This window comes from Periplaneta americana, chromosome 5 (assembly GCF_040183065.1).
Source record: "Periplaneta americana isolate PAMFEO1 chromosome 5, P.americana_PAMFEO1_priV1, whole genome shotgun sequence".
NCBI lineage: Eukaryota > Metazoa > Arthropoda > Insecta > Blattodea > Blattidae > Periplaneta > Periplaneta americana.
In genome coordinates this window covers 129,162,389-129,184,069 of record NC_091121.1, presented here as the reverse complement: position 1 = coordinate 129,184,069, position 21,681 = coordinate 129,162,389, and the positions used below count along the sequence as shown (strand labels likewise).

Sequence of the window (21,681 nt, the reverse complement as noted above, 5' to 3'; positions counted from 1 at the left end):
TGATGGCATAGTTTCTGCCAATGTACCGCCCCGTGGACCGCCTTGTCCATATGATGTTTTGAACATAGAGATCAAAGACGAGTCTGAACATACAGATTTTAAGTCTGAGCCTGTCCACGTACCGCCCCGTGGACCGCCTTGTCCATATGATGTTTTGAACATAGAGATCAAAGACGAGTGTGAACATACAGATTTTAAGTCTGAGCCTGTCCACGTACCGCCCCGTGGACCGCCTTGTCCATATGATGTTTTGAACATAGAGATCAAAGACGAGTCTGAACATACAGATTTTAAGTCTGAGCCTGCCCACGTACCGCCCCGTGGACCGCCTTGTCCATATGATGTTTTGAACTTAGAGATCAAAGACGAGTCTGAACATACAGATTTTAAGTCTGAGCCTGCCCACGTACCGCCCCGTGGACCGCCTTGTCCATATGATGTTTTGAACATAGAGATCAAAGACGAGTGTGAACATACAGATTTTAAGTCTGAGCCTGCCCACGTACCGCCCCGTGGACCGCCTTGTCCATATGATGTTTTGAACATAGAGATCAAAGACGAGTCTGAACATACAGATTTTAAGTCTGAGCCTGCCCACGTACCGCCCCGTGGACCGCCTTGTCCATATGATGTTTTGAACATAGAGATCAAAGACGAGTCTGAACATACAGATTTTAAGTCTGAGCCTGCCCACGTACCGCCCCGTGGACCGCCTTGTCCATATGATGTTTTGAACATAGAGATCAAAGAAGAGTCTGAACATACAGATTTCAAGTCTGAGTTTGATGCTTTGAAGAAAACTGTTGAACATCTAAAGCAAGCTGATAAGGAAAATGTTCTGTGAAAGAGAAATATCAGAGAGCTTCACTGCGTGATTGCAGATAAGGAGGAAGAAATAAAGCGACTGCTGGCTCATATAAACAGAAATCTCACTGGGTAAGTCTACTGATATGAAATACATAAGTACTTTCAATAAGGAACAAGTACATATACGCATATTTTCTTTATTTTATGGCCTGAAACCCTCTTTCTGCATTATTGTACACATAGTATCGTTAAACCACACTTTAAGGAAATAAACATTAGGAAGATTTTTTTAGTTTGTACCTGTCCTGTTCTGGAAAATAAGAAAAATCATTAGAGTTAGTTATATATTAACATTTTTTGACTTCAACTATGTTGTAATAATAATTTACTGTAGGCCTAATACTTTAAGCAGAGTAAACAATGAAAATAGAATATACCTGTGCCCTAGATTATATAGTTGTATTTTGACCCATTACATATGTAAACTGTAGTAAAATAATAAATAATTGCTTGTCTTAGGAATATATTTATGGCGATCACTTCCAGTGTTAAATTTAAGCTAAGTTAGTCAACTAGGTACGGTATTTACAAAATTAGTTTAAATTTAACACGTGAAAGTGATCACCATAATGACATCGTGTCCTTTTCAAACCTCATTTTAATTAATCATTGCTAACAAAGTATGCGGAATTATGAAATGAGACAGGTATTAAAAGAAAGAGAAACAGAAAGAATTGTTTAATTTATTTGAAGTTAATTCATCTGTCACATGTTAAGCAACAATGACATAAGACATCATGGCGACTCCGTAGAAATGGATATGGGTTCGAAAATATTGAAGATCTTGTACTGGAGTCGCAAACACACAGTCTTTTACATAGCCCCAGAGGAAGATGTCCAGTGGAGTGATGTCTGGCGAACGTGGTGGCCACCAATTTGGTTCGCGTTCCATCCAGCGATGTGGGAAAATTTGTGAAGGAATTAAGAACATCCAGTCTCCAGTGTAGAGGGGGGCTCCCTCATCAATGATATTAACAGAAAATGGGTTGGCAAAAGGCAAGAATCATTGTGCTTATCACGGAAGTCATGACATTTAACATTTATTATTTCGTGTTTCAAATACCAAACACACTTACGTAATTATCGTTGTTATCTCTGTTGACTGGAAAAGAAAGTAAACAAGCAAAATAATAGGCCTAATATCCTGTTGATTCAGTTGCTCCATCCACAAATCTAGTAGTTTCTCTTCACTTCGTCCTGACCCATACAATGCCACATTCCACATAAAGCATTCACTAGTCTCTTCCTTAGTTTCTTTTCCATAGGTCCTCAGAAGATGCTCCTTTTTCCATTAAAACATCCTTTACCATTGCTATCCTCCTCTTGACTTTCTGGCAGGAGCTCATGTTACTGGTTATAGTATACTCCAAGTATTTGAAGGTGTTCACTTGTTGCGCTGTCTCATTTCAAATTCGCACGTTTACCTTTTTATTTTGCTTCTGATAACCATGATCTTCGTCTTGTTTGCATTTATATTTATCCTATACTGCTCACATTAGAATAATAGTAGTTGCCAAATCTAGGAAATCGTGTAACACTATTTTTAAAAAACTACAAATACCGTACCTAATGTCCATGGCTTGTCAGTATATTTTTTCACTAATAATCTTCCTCGTATATAATCGTGGAAACATTTTAATAGTCTCCCTATGGATATAAAAAATGAAACTCAAAACATAAGATTATTCAGGGCCAAATTAAAGAACTACCTAATTTCTCATGCGTTCTATTCTGTAGGTGAATTCATGATATTCAACAAAGCTTCATGAATATTTGTGTGTTCTATTAAGTAATGATACTAAAACTTTGTGTTGTACTAGTAGACTATATTGTAAAACTCTTCTGTATATATTTCAACTAGACTGTGACTATAATTACAACTTTATAATACTATTAAGATTTTCTTTCGTTTGATATGTTCCATATTCTACTTGTGAAGCAATGTACGAATACCATGGAATCTAAATAAGTACAATACAATACAGCTGTCATTTAGTTTCACCAGAATATGCCTTAGTATCGTCTCCTCTTCTGCTAACAATGCCACATCATCAGCAAATCTTATACACTTTATTCTTCTTCCTTCTACCATCACTCCTCTCATGGTCTGAAAAGAGTTTTACGGTTTATATCTTTTAAATCATTCCAGTTCTAATTCTACATTTAAACTTACTCTATGATTATTATCTATGTTCTATTTTAATCTTTCATAGGCTCCTTGTACTTTCATCTTCTAGTCGGCTAGGGTAGCGCAGTCCCTATAGTACTGGCCTTCAATGTTCAAGTTTGCGGGTTCGATCCCGGCCCAGGTCGATGGCATTTAAGTTTGCTTAAATGCGACAGGCTCACGTCAATATATTTACTGGCATGTAAAAGAACGCCTGTGGGATAAAATTCCGGCACACTGGCGATGCTGATAGAACCTTGACAGATGCGAGCGTCATTAAATAAACCATAATTTAATATTTTTCATCTTGTAGTACATTAATTTTCCTTAAATAATATAAATAAAAATAAAACAAAGGGATAATAATAAATTTAATATAAGTAATGTAAATAATATATACTTATGACTTTCAAAAAAGCCAGAAGTTCATTCCCGTCCTCACATAAGCACGCCATCAGTCCGTATCATGATATCCACCTCCCTCAAATCCATTTTAATATTATCTTCCCATCTACATCTCGGTCTTCCCAAAGCTCTTTTTCCTTCTGGCCTCCCAACTGACACTCTATATGTATTTCTGGATTTGCCCATACGTGTTACATGCCCTGTTCATCTCAAACATCTGGATTTAATGTTATTAATTATGTCAGAATACAATGCATGCAGTTGTGCGTTGTGTAACTTTCTCCATTCACCTGTAACTTCATCCCTCTTGGCTCCAAATATTTTTCTAAGAACTTTATTCTCAAACAACCTTAACCTCTGTTCCTTTCTCAAAGTGAGAGTCCAAGTTTCACAACCATACAGAACAACCGATAATGTAACTATAAAAGCTAAATGAAGAAAACGTTTCATGCTTAATATTAATAGGCCTACATTACACTTTATAAAACAATATTCAGAATTATTTATTTTTTTAATGCAGAAGTATTTGACAAATGTCATTAACCTTACAATGACCAAAAGCAAAGGAAACAGGGAATGTACAAAGACAATTGCAAGAGTACAACTTAAAAGTGGGCTAAATAGTTTAGAAATTCATCGTTTTTCTCTGGCCTCCCAGTACCTGTTCACAAGACTGCTGGCTGAGAGTGGTGAGCAAATTTTGATGCGATCAGCGTCCATGACATACAAGGTATAGCGGAGGATACAATATGGGCGATGAAGGTGACTGCTTAGGCAGTCATGCCCTGCTGCAGTACGGAATAAAACAACAGCTGTTCTTCTAGGCCATTCTGGGAGTGCGGTTAATAAAGCTTCCTTCCAAAGTTTGTCTCCAAATTAACACAGAAAACTTCTCTGATTCTGTGTCGGATGTTTACAGCTGCTCTAGAGTGTGGAATTGTGCAGGAAAAAATTTGGGGAATGTGTTTTCCCTTCTTACCCAGCAAATCTGCCATTTCATTCTCTGCAGTGCCCCAGTGAGACGGATTCATTGTAGGGACACTTTTTTGCTCAGGTTGTTAATCTCTCTCATGATTTTCCTGCATTGTAGTACATCATTGTTGACTGGAGATTCCAGGTAATTTGCAATTGCAGATATACTATAGCTGCCTTAGAGTCAAATAGAATGACAACGTTTATAAAGGATGTAGACCTGCAAGTGAGTTGGTTCAAGGCAAATTTTTATGGCTCGAATCTCTCCATCAAATGATGTAAAGTTTTTTTTTTTTTTTCGAAGAGTGAGATACACTGAGAAGAGTTCGCAGTGGGCTACAGCTCTGGTGTTTCCGTTCTTACCAATCTGGGAGGCATCGGTGTAAACATGCAGCCATTGGTCTACTGGATATCGTAATTGGAGGGTCTCAAAATGTAGAGAGTCGTAGTATGGTACTGTAGTTTCCCCTAACAATGGTCCACATTTTTTTTACATTTTTCTTTGTATATTCAGTGCTATTCATCCAGATTAAGTGAAATTTTGGCTTCGGACTCTTGTAAGTGTGTATTATATAAATATTGACATATGTTTTTGAAGTTATTTAATTCCAAGTGTTAAAGTAATAATAAGCATTGGCACATACTTGTATTCTGAGTTGTCCAACTATGGTCCACTCATATACCGCATTCATGCTGGTAAGTATGAATGGACTATAGCTGAAGCTGTAATTATTCGTAAATCAATACATTGAGTTTCTAATTTAAGGGTACAAACATAATCTAGCACAGAAATATTACAAAATAAATTAAAAGTACATGGATTCTTTTTATTAGTACACACTGCATAAACACACATAAATACGTGAAATCTGAAAGTCATTTTCCTGCAATAATGAACAACTACACCCATCGGAAAAAAAAAAAACCGGGTCACCTAAAGTTTCTCTCTCTCTCTCTCTCTCTCTCTCTCTCTCTCTCTCTCTCTCTCTTTTGTTTTATGAGGTCAGAATCAGAAACCTCATTATGAAATGAAGAAAACATTGCTTCCCAGCAAACAAACTCTTTTTTTTTATGACATGTGTTATTATTTTCAATGCCAAACAATGGATATAATTAAAACGTGTAAAATCTTACAAATTAAATCAATTTTCTTCCAAATGTTCAACTGATTTTGTGGCCACCACATGTTGCTAATAGCGAGTATTGCTTCCCCGTGACTGTATGACTACTACCATTCGCCGATTCAACTCTTCTATCAGAGTTTGGATGACAGTCTGGTCGATTCTATTCCATTCTTTACTTAGAACATTTCGGAGCTGCTGTAAGTTTCTGTGAGGAGGTAGACGACTTCTAACTCGCTTCCTACCATATTCCCACACATGTTCAATAGGGTTTATATCAGGACTACTTGCTGGCCATGCCATCCTATTCAATCCAACGCCGTGAAGGAACACATCCACGATTCTTATAGCATGAGGGCGGGCATTGTCATGCATTAACAGGAACTCTCCATACGGTACCACATGTTCAATTAGAAACTTTTCGTTGTATCTTGGAAAAGTCAAAGCACCTCCATTAATGGAAACAAGTTCTGTGAGAGCTTCATACGAAATGCCACCCCACACCATTACTGATCCACCTAGGAAACTGACACGAGAACTGAAGGTACATGGAGAAAAGCGTTCTCCTTCTCTTCTTCACACTCTTTCACGTAAACCTATAAACTAAATCTCGATTCATCTGTGAAGAGCACTCGTCGCCACTCCCCCAGATTCCAATTAGCATGATTGTGAGCAAAACGTAATCGTTCAATACGATGTTGCTGGAGCATTTCTGGGTCTTTAGTTGGTCTTCTGGATTTCAGCCCAGATTCATCCAGACGTCTTCTTACAGCTCTCTCACTCACGTTAACTTGTCTTATTTCCTGGTGATCTCTTCTGGTCTCAACAGCTGTGGAATGGCGATCTCTTAATGTGTTTAGGACAATAAAATGGTCGTCACGAACCGAAGTTACTCGATTTCTCCCTGAACGGCTCTCCTCGAATAACCTGTCTCTCTAAAGCGATGGTACACCCGCTGTATGGTCAATCAAGGAATCCCAAGAACTGCGGCCACATAACGCTGACTATTCCTATCTTCTATCAGTGCAACCATTTTTGCTGAATCGGTAGGACTTAGCGACATTTGTATACAATGAAGTACTCCAATACTGCCTCAAAAGAACTTACCAGTCTCTAGACTTCTTTAGTTTAGCTTGAAATGAGTCCGAGAAGTTTAGACACAATATTGCAAGAAGAACGAATCTTCTTCTCAGATCATTGTTGGCTATTACGTATTCAGTATCACATTGTTACGTATCACAAAATAAATGAATGTATAAATGAACCTCAGCACACCTACAATTATTTTTTAAAATCCTACAATTTTAAAAAAATTTAAAGAAAATATAGGTGGAACTGTTTTTTTTTTTTTTTTTTTTTTTTGCCGGTGAGTGTATATTAAAGAACAAAAGTACGGTATCAAAATAAACTGACACTCTTATCAAAATAATTATGCACATAAATTCACTGATAATGTTTATTTACCATACTGAGAACTACACTTAGTAAGCCTATTCTGATCCTTTGAATCTCCACTTCTCTTGTCATTCTGAAATTGAAAATAGATCTCTCCTTTTCGAGACGCATTTGGGGTCTTCAATTTGTTTTATTATGTTTTCCTTTCCATAAAATAAAATGTCTTCCACTTCTCGCCACCTTCAGGAATTGCAGCTTCTTGTCATACATGAAACAACAGCTCCACGTTCTTCACTTCCAAACATTTCTCTGGTCACAAATCCTCCTCATAAGTAACTACTGCTACCACATAACTACGTGCTTTTAGCATTAATCTAACAGATTTCGTCTCTTTTTCACATCTGACTCAATGTCTGTAAATAATGAGAGAACACTGGAAACATCATAATCTGTATCCAATTCAATTTCATCGCTCTCATAGTAATTTACAGGCAAGTTGTTTTCCTTCTACCCTGGAGTTTCATTTTTCCGAACCATCATTTGTGATAGTACCATTGATGCTGGATCAGCCTGTTTATTTATTTATTTATTTACTTACAAATGGCTTTTAAGGAACCCGAAGCCCATGAGGTTAAACATTTTTAACGCAGAGTCCTTAACCTCTGCCAGTCTAATTATTACATGAAAGTAAACACTATATAGCCAGGTTTATTTGTACAAACAATCATATATCTATAACTTATCACTTCTACAGAGGAACGCTTAATAAAACAGACAAACACAAACTGATTGATTTCGTGTCTTCACACATTCAACAGAACGATGCACACTGACCTTGTTAAGCATCCATATCATTTCCATGTGTAATGGTAGATGGAAGCACACTATGGGGAACATAATTCCATCACAGTGGCGCTTCAAATGACAAACATAGAACTCTTGGGGGACTAAGTAATACATAATGCGTTTTGGACCATAGTTGGGCGCTTGGACCATAGTTGTGGGAAATGACGGTACCTCATCACAAACATCTTTTTTCTTATTTTGTGATAATTCACATGTTCTAGCGAATTACTTAGGGCAAAAAATTCAGATGTTATATTCAGAATATTAAGATAGCTAATATTTACCTTTAAAAATGACATCAAATTTGCATATTTTTTCTACAACCATAAAGAATTTACATAATAAAATATACAATTAATTAAATATCTGCACGATTCTTTAACTGGAATATTTTAAAGACCTACACTAACAATATAGTCTAAGATATTTTACCTATTCGTTCAAGAAATATAGATTTTTTTTTTATCTTTACCTTCATTATTATATTTCATAAAATATTTGATTATAGAGCCTAGACGATATTGTTCATGTAGGTCTTTAAAAAATTCCAGTAAAAGAATCGTGCAGAAATTTAATTAATTGTATATTTTAATGTAAATACTTTACGGTTGTGAAAAGATTATGTAATTTTAAAATTATTTTTACAGGCAATTATTAGCTATTTTAATATTCTGAATACTGTTTTATGAAGTGTAATGTATGTACATTAAGCATGAAAAGATTTGTTCATTTAGCTTTTATAATAGCTGAGATATAAAAAAATGAATTTCACTAAATTTTTGCAGGCCAAAGGTGTATCTCCCCCAGTAAATAGTCAACTAGTCAATGAGTTATCTGTGAACTATTCTCTTTAATGTCTTCGACAAAGCAGGTTGAATGTTTTAATTGGTTATTTTACAAAACTTGTTCAACTGCTATGGTTATCTAATGTCTGAATGAGATGAAAGTGATGACACGAAATGAGTCCAGGGTCCAACACCGAAAGTTCCCAACATTTACTCTTATTGAGTTGAGGGAAAACCTCGGAAAAAACCTCAGTCAGGTAACTTCTTCCAACCAGGATTTGAACCCGGGTCCGCCTATTTCACGGTCAGACGTGGTAACATTTTATCCACAGCGGTTGATGGTGGAATGTTAATTAATCGATAGTCTTTGGGGGTTGTATGCGTTTTAACTTTGAGTGTTGGATGTACAAAGTTATATTTCCAAGTGGATATCACCAGCGAAGTACTGAAAATGTGTCTCACATGTTATAATTCTGTCATTTGAACAAGACATTGTTGTGCATGAGGAAGGTGTAATTCAAGTGATATATTGGTTGAAATGTCGTGACTGTCGATGTATGATTATAAGATGTAAACCATTTATAATCTCGCGCCACTGTTTCCTTGTAATAGTAAATTAATCTTGAAAGGAAGAAACTAATTCTAGGACTTTACAGTTTCTTTAACATGTATTGTAAATTACTTTACAGAAATGAGAAAAAAGAGGACGTGCCCCCCCGTGCCCATCTGTAGAGACGAAAAAGAGAAAATGCCCAGCCCTGGAGAGAAGATGAAGAGGCCGTGCCCCCCTAGAGAGAAGAGGATGTGCCCCCTAGGAGAGAGAAAGAAGAGGATGTGTGCCCGCAGAGAGAGGAAAGTAAGAAGACGTGCCCCTCTGGAGACAATAGAAGAAAAAGACGAGAGAGAAGAGGAAGGCGTGTCCCTCTGGAGACAATAGAAGAAAAAGAGGAGAGAGGAGAGGAGGAAGACGTGCTCTTCTGTAGACAATAGAAGAAAAAGAGGAGAGGGGAGAGGAAGAAGACGTGCCCCTCTGGAGACAATACAAGAAAAAGAGGAGAGAGAAGAGGAGGAATACGTGCTCCTCTGGAGAAAATAGAAGAAAAAGGGGAGAGGGGAGAGGAAGAAGACGTGCCCCTCTGGAGACAATAGAAGAAAAAGAGGAGAGGGGAGAGGAAGGCGTGCCCCTCTGGAGACAATAGAAGAAAAAGTGGAGAGAGGAGAGGAAGAAGACGTGCCCCTCTGGAGACAATAGAAGAAAAAGAGGAGAGAGAAGAGGAAGGCGTGTCCCTCTGGAGACACTAGAAGAAAAAGTGGAGAGAGGAGAGGAAAAAGATGTGCCCCTCTGGAGACAATAGAAGAAAAAGAGGAGAGAGAAGAGGAAGGCGTGCCCCTCTGGAGACAATAGAAGAAAAAGAGGAGAGAGGAGGAGGAAGACGTGCCCCTCTGGAGACAATAGCAGAAAAAGAGGAGAGAGGAGAGGAGGAAGACGTGCTCCTCTGGAGACAATAGAAGAAAAAGAGGAGAGGGGAGAGAAAGAAGACGTGCCCCTCTGGAGACAATAGGAAAAAAAGAGGAGAGAGAAGAGAAAGGCGTGCTCCTCTGGAGACAATAGAAGAAAAAGTGGAGAGATGAGAGGAAGAAGATGTGCCCCTCTGGAGACAATAGAAGAAAAAGAGGAGAGAGAAGAGGAAGGCGTGCCCCTCTGGAGACAATAGAAGAAAAAGAGGAGAGAGGAGAAGAGGAAGACGTGCTCCTCTGGAGACAATAGAAGAAAAAGATGAGAGGGGAGAGGAAGAAGACCTGCCCCTCTAGAGACAATAGAAAAAAAGGAGAGGGGAGAGGAAGGCGTGCCCCTCTGGAGACAATAGAAGAGAAAGTGGAGAGAGGAGAGGAAGAAGACGTGCCCCTCTGGAGACAATAGAAGAAAAAGAGGAGAGAGGAGGAGGTAGACGTGCCCCTCTGGAGACAGTAGCAGAAAAAGAGGAGAGAGGAGAGGAGGAAGACGTGCTCCTCCGGAGACAATAGAAGAAAAAGAGGAGAGGGGAGAGGAAGAAGACGTGCCCCTCTGGAGACAATAGAAAAAAAGAGGAGAGAGAAGAGGAAGGCGTGTCCCTCTGGAGACAATAGAAGAAAAAGTGGAGAGAGGAGAGGAAGAAGATGTGCCCCTCTGGAGACAATAGAAGAAAAAGGGGAGAGAGAAAAGGAAGGCGTGCCCCTCTGGAGACAATAGAAGAAAAAGAGGAGAGAGGAGAGGAGGAATACGTGCTCCTCTGGAGAAAATAGAAAAGGGGAGAGGGGAGAGGAAGAAGACGTGCCCCTCTGGAGACAATAGAAGAAAAAGAGGAGAGGGGAGAGAAAGGCGTGCCCCTCTGGATACAATAGAAGAAAAAGTGGAGAGACGAGAGGAAGAAGATGTGTCCCTCTGGAGACAATAGAAGAAAAAGAGGAGAGAGAACAGGAAGGCGTGCCCCTCTGGAGACAATAAAAGAAAAAGTGGAGAGAGGAGAGGAAGAAGTCGTGCCCCTCTGGAGATAATAGCAGAAAAAGAGGAGAGAGGAGAGGAGGAAGACGAGCTCCTCTGGAGACATAGAAGAAAAAATAGGAGAGGGGAGAGGAAGAAGGCGTGCCCCTCTGGAGACAATAGAAGAAAAAGTGGAGAGAGGAGAGGAAAAAGATGTGCCCTCTGGAGACAATAGAAGAAAAAGAGAGAGAAGAGGAGGAAGACGTGCCTCTCTGGAGACAATAGCAGAAAAAGAGGAGAGAGGAGAAGAGGAAGACGTGCTCCTCTGGAGACAATAGAATAAAAAGTGGAGAGAGGAGAGGAAGAAGATCTGCCCCTCTGGAGACAATAGAAGAAAAAGAGGAGAGACGAGAGGAAGAAGACGTGCCCCTCTGGAGACAATAGAAGAAAAAAAGGAGAGAGAAGAGGAAGGCGTGCCCCTCTGGAGACAATAGAAGAAAAGGAGGAGAGAGGAGAGGAAGAAGACGTGCCCCTCTGGAGACAATAGAAGAAAAAGAGGAGAAACGAGAGGAAGAAGACGTGCCCCTCTGCAGACAATAGAAGAAAAAGAGGAGAGACGAGAGGAAGAAGACGTGCCCCTCTGGAGACAATCTTAGAAGAAGAAGAAGAGGAGGAGAGAGGATAGGAGGAAGACGTGCCCCTCTGGAGACAATAGAAGAAAAAGTGGAGAGACGAGAGGAAGAAGACGTGTCCCTCTGGAGACAATAGAAGAAGAAGAGGAGAGAGGAGGAAGACGTGCCCCTCTGGAGACAATAGTAGAAAAAGAGGAGAGAGAAGAGGAGGAAGACGTGCCCCTCTGGAGACAATAGAAGAAAAAGTGGAGAGACGAGAGGAAGAAGACGTGTCCCTCTGGAGACAATAGAAGAAGAAGAAGAAGAAGAAGAAGAAGAAGAAGAAGAAGAGGAGAGAGGAGAGGAGGAAGACATGCCCTTCTGGAGACATTAGAAGAAAAAGTGGAGAGAGGAGAGGAAGAAGACGTGCCCCTCTGGAGACAATAGAAGAAAAAGTGGAGAGAGGAAAGGAAGAAGACGTGCCCCTCTGGAGACAATAGAAGAAAAAGAGGAGGACGTGCCCCTCTGGAGACAATAGAAGAAAAAGAGGAGAGAGAAAAGGAAGAAGATGTGTCCCCAAAGAGAAAGAAAGAAGAGTAGGCGAAGAGTGGTACACAGTAAAATAAAAATTAAATTGTTGCATATTAGAAAGAAACTATTTTTTATTTGACAAAATAAATATTTGCAGTGAAAAGTACAATGTCGATATCATTACTAATAAGTATAGGACAAAATAAATCCACTACATATCGAAAAAACAAAATGTTCTGACTTAGTTTGAAGACGTCTGTGGCATCATCTGCCGAAATCGCTTAAAAAAAAAAAAAAAAACTAATATCATCGATTTCAGTCTGAATTTCAGATCGGCAGGCACTCAACATGCAATCTAACAGTTCATTCTGAATTGTTTTAGAATTACCTTTAAACAGTGGCATTTTCCAAATGATTTTAGAGAGGCTCGTTTAGATTACTCACGAACTGTATCAACCCACGAAATACACCAGGGTTCTTCGAATCATTTTTCATCATGTCCCCTAAGAGGAAGTTCATATTGGCCACAAAATTTGATACGATCAATACTTTTTTAATAATTTTGCGATTTTTTCTCACTTCTCAGTTTGAGAATGTTTGTTTTGTTCGCTTCACTTAATTACGCAGCAATATAATTTTTTCCTAACATAACAAATGAAACATGCGGTGTGCCGCAAGGATCAATTTTGGGTCCTCTTCTCTTTCTAATTTATGTCAATTATATAAAATGTCTTCATTCACATGGAACCGCCACTCTTTTTACTGATGACACTAGTATATTTTATATTACTGACTCCATTGAAAAACTGTTTGAAAAGTTTGAGGGAAACATTAATACTCTTGAAAACTGGTTAAGCGCAAATAGGCTTTCACTGAGTTAAAAAAAAAACTGTGTATACGATTTTCACTAAGCCTTCATTCTATTATATTATTCCGAAAGAATTAAAGTTTAATGGTCCTGTACTACAAAAAGTTGCATCAGTACATGACGTCCAACAAGACGGAAACGTTTAACGATTATAAAAGAGCTTTCTTCTATCCGTCTGATATTTGTAAAAATTTGAAGATAGATTCAATTAACGTTAATTCAATTTTATTAAGGGAGTTAGTGAGAAATATAACATAATCTCATATTATGCATGTGAAAACTTAGGCCTAATGTAATCTGGTTATTAAAAACGCAGATTACATCGTTTCATAATTGTGTCTAAGCCAGATATTTCTACGATACATTGCTGCGTCGATTTAATAGAATGTGTTCGAGTCTAAAGAAAGCAGAAAACAGTACAACGTAGTCTGTTGTGACGAGAATCAATGGCCTCGTCGCATACCGGTAAGGCATCATGTCACAAACACTTTCAAGTCTGAGTACTTCTGACAAAGTAAATATTATTCATCGTCTTGAAAACGGTACAGATGTTAAGGATATTGCTGAGACCTAAGGTAATATTTATTTATTTGCATTTTCTTTATTTATTTAATCCTTTATGTATTGATTTATTTACTTATTCCTTCATTCATTCATTCATTCATTCATTCATTCATTCATTCATTCATTCATTCATTCATTCATTCATCACTTCTTCCTATCTTTCATAACTTCACTCACTCACTCACTCACTCATTCCTTCCTTTCTTTCTTTACTTTCCTGTTGGTTTATTTATTTATGTTTCTTTATTTATTTATTCATTACCATAACAATGGAAGGAGTCCATAATCGTACCTATCTTTAAGAAGGGGAACAAGACTAACTGCAGTAACTTTCGAGGAATATCACTTTTGTTGACAACGTACAAAATTTTGTCCAATATTCTTTTGAGAAGATTAACTCCATATATGTAGATGAAATTATTATTTATTTATTTTTATTTATTTATTTTATTTATTTATTTATTTATTTATTTATTTAACCTGGTAGAGATAAGGCCATCAGGCCCTCTCTTCCCCTCTTCCAGGGGATTAGAACTACAATATTAAGAATACAATTACAATTATAATTACAATTAATATTAAATTTACAGATACAATAAAAATAAAGTACTAAAAGATTAACTGATTAATAAAAGCTAGACAGTTTATTGTAAAAGTTAAGAAGAGAGAAGCATTTCTTTTATTGATTAAGTACAAATTAAACCTACTCTACGCAGTAAGAAAATGCTTAATAAGCTTGCTTTTGAACACTACTAAATTCAGACAGTCTCTGATGTCACTGGGTAGGGTATTCCACAAGCGCGAGAGCGAGATTGTGTATGATGATGACTACGATGATGTCTTATGTGTTGGTATCGCTAGTAAGCGGCTATTTTGCGTGCGTGTGAAGAGATTATGATATGATGACAGGTAACTGAAACGGGAGGCAAGGTAGGTAGGTAGGTGTAGAAGTGTGAAGGACTTGGAAAAGGAGAACAAGAGAATGAAAATTTCTACGTTCGTTAAGCCGTAGCCAGTTTAGAGTTTGGAAGGATGGGGTAATGTGGTCAGCGCGACGGACATCGCAGACGAAGCGAACACAAGGATTATGAACACGTAATTTTTGCGACTGGTTGACATTGAAGTCAGTCAGTAGAAAATCACAATAATCGAAGTGGGGCATTGCTAGTGTTTCCACTAGTATTTTCTTGAGTGATAGCGGAAGGAATTTTCGAATGCTGTGTAAGGAATGTAATATGGAAAGCACTGTTTTGGTAATATGGGTTACTTGGTTATTCCAGTTTAAATGCGTATCAAAGTAAACTCTAAGGTTTTTAACACAGGAAGCAAAAGGGATTATTGTGTCGTTTAACTTGACTGGAAGAGCAGGAGTAATATTGCATAATAGACGTTGATGTCCCACTAGGATTGCTTGTGATTTTCTTGCATTGAGAATCAAACCAAAATTTCTGGCCCATGCAGATATAGATTCAAGGTCCCCGTAAGATTTTGTATTGCGTCATTGAGTGAGTCAGGGGTTGTATGGATATAGATTTGTAAATCGTGTGCGTAGAGGTGATGCTTACAGTGCTGTAGAGTCGAGGGGATGTCATTTACGTAAATAGTGATAGAACAGATCCCTGTGGGATTCCAGAATCAACGATACGCCATGAGGAAATTCGACTTCCAATGCAAACACACTGCTGACGTTCGCTGAGATAAGAGGAGAACCAAGAAACTGTGCTTTCTGATAGTTGGAGTGATCGTAATTTTCTCGTCAGTAAGTCGATATTTACAGTGTCAAACGCTTTACTGAAGTCTAGTAGTGTCAGTATTGTAATTTTACGTTCGTCCATAGCTTTTCGGATGTCTTCCGTTACTTCCAACAGTGCAGTCGCTGTACTGTGTCGAGTCCTGAAACCTGACTGATGTGTGTCCAAGAGTTCATATCTGTTTAGGTAGTCAATGAGTTGTCTGTGTACTACTCTCTCTAACGCCTTCGATAAGGTAGATAGAATACTAATAGGTCGATAGTCGTTGGGGGTAGTCGGCGTTTTAACTTTGGGTATAGGGCGCACAAGGCATTTTTCCAAGCTTTAGGAAAAATGGATGTCGTCAGCGAAGCGTTGAAAATGTGTGTCAGTGTTGGTAAGATTACGTCAATAAGTTTGTTTATCATTGGGATACTAATGTCGTCAGAACCTGTCGCTTTGGATTTGTTGAGTTTAAGAGCTTTCTTCACGTCAATAGGTGTAACGTATGAAAAGTAAAATCTATCTCTGAGTGGGTCAACTACCTGAGGTTCTGCCATTGTCTGTCGCTGTGTGTTATGGTCAGTACTGTTAGTTGGCGGAGCAGTGAAGTGTTCATTGAGGCGTTCTAATGAGATGCTGATTTGTTGTATCTGTCCTTTTATATTTCCAAATCCCATTGAGTTAATATTTTTCCACATGCCCCTAGTGTTTACATTTCACCCAATTAGTCCGTGCATATATTTCAGTTTGGTATTTCGTATTTCTTGATTCGTCGTATTTCTTACTCTTTGTAATTTCGTAGGTTGTCATCAGTTTTATCCCGTCTATATTTTCTGTAAGCGGCATCCCTGTCGGTCATCAGGTCTTTTATCTTAGTTGTCATCCATGGTGTCGGGCACATTTTAACATGTTTAGTTTTCCGTGGAGCGTCTTTGTCGTACAGTGACACAAGTCCGTTAAGAATGTCCACTCTGTCATCCACTGAGCGTGCAGTCCAGATCGTGTACGAGGGCAGTTGCACAGCATCCTCATAGAAACTAGTCTCGTCAATGCGTTTCAAGTCGCGAAATGATATTGTATTTGGCTTCATTTTGGGGTATTGTAGTGAATATGTTAGGTAAATGATATCATGAGCTGATATGCCTGGTGCAGGTAATTGTCCGTATGACAGTACCCTGTCCGTGTTCTTAGTAATAATCAGGTCTAGTAACGTCTCGGATGTTGCAGTATGATGCTTGGACAAAAGTGGTAAAATGGTCATATTATACGATTCGAACATTGTCAGAATTTCTCGAGTGGCGGGCGACTCGGTTCCTTGAACCTCCCAAGATTAGAACGTGTCCATAATGTGGTTATAAGTCCAATAATGCGGTTTCAAACTCCGTCGACATACTAAGTTTGTGGGACTTGTATACCACACTGATTGGGGATCATCAGTGTGGCTTTAAACGAAATAGATCAACTATTGATCAGATATTTTGTGTTCGACAGATAATGGAGAAAAAAATAAGAGTACTATAAGGGTACAGTGCATCAGTTATTTATAGATTTCAAAAAGGTGTATGACTCGGTTAAGAGAGAAGTTTTATATGATATTCTTATTGAATTTGGTACTCCCAAGAAACTAGTTCAATTAATTAAAATGTGTCTCGGTAAAATCTACAGCAGAGTCCGTATAGGTCAGTTTCTGTCAGATGCGTTTCCAATTCACTGCGGGCTAAAGCAAGAAGACGCACTATCACCTTTACTTTTTAACTTTGCTATTCTAGAATATGCCATTAGGAAAGTTCAGGATAACAGAGAGGGTTTGGAATTCAACGGGTCACATCAGCTGCTTGTCTATGCGGATGACGTGAATATGTTAGGAGAAAATCCACAAACGATTAGGGGAAATACGGGAATTTTACTTGAAGCAAGTAAAGAGATAGGTTTGGAAGTGAATCCCGAAAAGACAAAGTATAGGATAATGTCTCGTGACCAGAATATTGTACGAAATGGAAATATAAAAATTGGAGATTTATCCTTTGAAGAGATAGAAAAATTCAAATATCTGGGAGCAACAGTAACAAATATAAATGATACTAGGAAGGAAATTAAACACAGAATAAATATGGGAAATGCGTGATATTATTCGGTTGAGAAGCTTTTATCATCCAGTCTGCTGTCAAAAAATCTGAAAGTTCGAATTTATAAAACAGTTATATTACCGGTTGTTGTTTATGGTTGTGAAACTTGGATTTTCACTTTGAGAGAGGAACATAGGTTAAGGGTGTTTGAGAATTAGGTGCTTAGGAAAATATTTGGGGCTAAGAGGGATGAAGTGACAGGAGAATGGAGAAAGTTACACAACACAGGACTGCACGCATGGTATTCTTCACCTGTCATAATTAGGAACATTAAATCCAGACGTATGAGATGGGCAGAGCATGTACCACGTATGGGCGAATCCAGAAATGCATGTAGAGTGTTAGTTGGGAGGCCGGAAGGAAAAAGACCTTTGGGGAGGCCGAGATGTAGATGGAAATATAATGTTAAAACGGATTTGAGGGAGGTGGGATATGATGATGGAGACTGAATTAATCTTGCTCAGGATAGGGACCAATTACGGGCTTATGTGAGGGCGGCAATGAACCTCCGGGTTCCTTAAAAGCCAGTAAGTAAGTATTTATTCATTAATTCTATCATTTATTCATATATTCATTCATACATTTATTCATATATTCATTCATTCATTAAATTCAATCATTAATTAATTAATTCATTCATTTATTATTGTAGTTCTTGATATATGTATTTTTTTTTCTAGGGAATAAAAGTACTGTAATTTGTATTAACGTCGTGTCAGATTCGCTTTTTATAATGAATTAACAACTCTTAAATACCAATTCCCACATGATCGATTTTTTGCTGTTCATAATATTCCTCGACTTTCTTGTTCTAGCTTACCAGTCTACCAAAATATTATGGTTGCCGACTGCATGGGACTTGCTCCGCGTGTTAGGCCTATATCTAAGTAGGTGAACATTGACTTTCCACTAAATCAACAGAGCAATATATTAAACTTGGACTATACATTTACAAATCACCAGAGAATCTTTAATCTTATAATTTTATATAGATCTATGTAAGTATGAATAAAACAAATAATATAATTTAAAATGTTAATATGAGCTCCGTATCCGCATGATGTAAAGAGTCATGTCTTAGACTAGCGATACGAAATGAGCTCTGGTTCGAATCCTCACAGGAGAAGAGATTTCCTCATGAAATTTCAACCAGTGCATGGGATCCAGAATGGTGATTAATTTGGAGAGGTAAAGTGAGTAGCAAAATCCGATTTCAAAAGCCAGCTTATACGGCTGGAGGGATGATCGTGCTAACCATATGTTACTCTCTTACTGGTTGGATGATAGTTGAACTCTACTGGAGCTTATGAATATGAGGCCAACATGATTAAGGATGGATAGAACAGAGAAAAATTCTCTCCGGTATCGGAACTCGAACCCAGGTTTTCAGCTCTTCGTGCTGACGCTTTATCCACTAAGCCACACCGGATTCCAGTTCCAGTTAAGATTTAAAAAAATTATTTACATTATTTTTTTTTTTTCAAAATTCAATTCACTATGCAGTGATAAAGCGTTTCTCACATAACTCAAAAACTATCCAAGATTCTGTGATGACATTTTTGTGTGTATTTATGCATGTCATATCCGCAATATGATGCAAGATCACTTCTATATCTTTGCTACATTGTCTGATAAAAAATAAATTCATTTTAAAAATGGTCAAATATCAGTATTTTCTTCTAACAGAAAATAAAAAAGAAATATTATTTATTAAGAGCATTATATTGTAAACATGAGTTTCAGCAATAAAATAAAAGAGAGAGGACATGAAAAAGTTAACAAGTTTATGTGTTATGAGGGAAACGCTTTATCACGGCATAGTAAACTTCCAACATTTTGAATTTTAAAAAGTATATAAAGAATTTTTTTTAATCGTAAAAATATTATTTTCATATAGCAGAAGGAGAGTGTTTTACACATATCAATTTGCATTATTGTACAATGTACACGATACAGTAATGAAGGAAAAAAACTTTGAATATTTCCAAAAATTTTACTGCTGTAAGTTGTACCTAACCCCGTAACTTCTACAATAAACTGTCTAGCTTTTATTAATCAGTTAATCTTTTAGTACTTTGATTTTTATTGTATCTGTAAATTTAATATTAATTGTAATTATAATTATTGTAATTGTATTCTTAATATTGTATTTTTAATCCCGTGGTAGATGGGAATAGAAGGCCTGATGGCCTTATCTCTACCAGGTTAAACAAATAAATATGGCCAACAGTCGGCTCGTCGATCTTGCCCCTACAAAACTTCAGCAATGAGATAATGACAGACGTATATATGAAACCAGACAACGACGTGATCCTGGCCAGCATAGATTAAAAAGTAGCAGTGATTATTCTATTTTTGACAGCAATAATTGTTTATTTGACGTTAACATTTATTAATTCGACATTAGTAAAATATAATTTAACGAAAGTCGAAGAAAATGATACCCAGTCAATTACATTAATTACAACAAAAATAACAAAATTACTCACTAAAGAGATTTAAGTAAATGACAATTAACAAAGGGAGAAATTCCAAAGAGAAATTATTAACTATATGAATATTTTCTGTGAGACTTTACACCAAACTTAACTTGCATAAAACTGTAAGAAGAGAAACGCTAATGGCAGTGCATAATATGAAGTGATGGTTATGCCTTTATACAGTTTATCGATTCAAAGTGTTGACGTTAAACAGAGATTAGTATGTAAATTAAATTCCATAGGACAGTTACGTATTACGCATTGGTGGACGGTAAAAGTCAAGCAATAGCGGAAGAATCAAGGTCACATTAGTTAAACCACAGAAACGTACACATCGAATTACCGGAAAAGCCATGTTAAAAAGCATAACATTTAAAAGATCCGCAAACAGAGAAATTTATTACATACCGCAAGAAAAAAGAACATTGGAACGATCAAGTACGATTCAATGAGGCTTATAACTAGGTTTCCTATAGGCCACGCTTAACGGTGCACTAAATGTAAAATTAAATGTGACGGGAACAGTTGAGAGATCGGAATTATTAATTCATAAGATTATTATTATTATTATTATTATTATTATTATTATTATTATTATTACTTCACTTCTTTTATAGAATTTACAGTACACAGACGTGACTAGCCCATTTCGTAGCATGTCAATTTCCCGCAAGTGATACTACCACTGCCACTACTACTACGACCACCACTACCACCACAACAACCACCACTACCATTACTACTACTACTACTAGTACTGGTACTACTACGACCACAACCACCACTACCACTACTACTACGACCACTACCACCATGACGACCACCACTACCACAACAACCACCACCACCATTACTATTACTACTACTACTACGAACACAACCACCACTACAACTACTACTACTACTACTACTACTATTATTATTATTATTATTATTATTATTATTATTATTACTATTAGCCACCGGCGTGGCTCAGTCTGTTAAGACGCTTGCCTGCCGGTCTGAAGTTGCGCTCGGACGCGGGTTCGATCCCCGCTTGGTCTGATTACCTGGTTGGATTTTTCCGAGGTTTTTCCCAACCGTAAGGTGAATGCCAGGTAATCTACGGCGAACCCTCGGCCTCATCTCGCTAAATAGCCTAGTAGTTGATTAGAGCGTCGTTAAATAACCAACTAAAAATATTATTATTATTATTATTATTACACAACTTTCATAAAATTCACAGTACATACACGTGTCTAGTCCATTTCATAGCATGTAATTTTCGCAAAAAATAACATTACCAGTACCATTACGACGACGACGACGACCGCCACCACCACAACCACCATCACTACCACCACTACTACTGCTGCTACCACTAGGACCATGACGACGACTACCACCATTACTACTACTACTATTTTTATTATTATTTTTATGATTATTATTATTATTATTATTATTATTATTACTACTACTACTACTACTATTTTTATGCACTTCTGTCCTCACAGCGTGTTTGCTGCACGCTGCATTTTGTTTTATTATTATTATTATTATTATTATTATTATTATTATTATTATTATTATTATTATTATTATTATTATCACCATCTTTAAATCATTGCGTTAAACAATATGTAAATGTTAATGATTATTAATGATTTGCCTTTGTTACAAAAGTAATTTAAATGAATAAAGTATCTTTAAATAATATGGCAGCTTATGTAATAATTTAATATTATGACTATTATCTTTACCTAAGTA

At 37.4% G+C, this 21,681-nt stretch overlaps 1 protein-coding gene across 2 annotated transcripts in view; it reads right to left on the bottom strand.

Moving 5' to 3' along the window:
- The window catches only part of LOC138700190 (ras guanyl-releasing protein 3-like), a 615,134-nt gene that overhangs the window by 464,159 nt on the left and 129,294 nt on the right, over window positions 1-21,681 (bottom strand). The window lies entirely within an intron of this gene.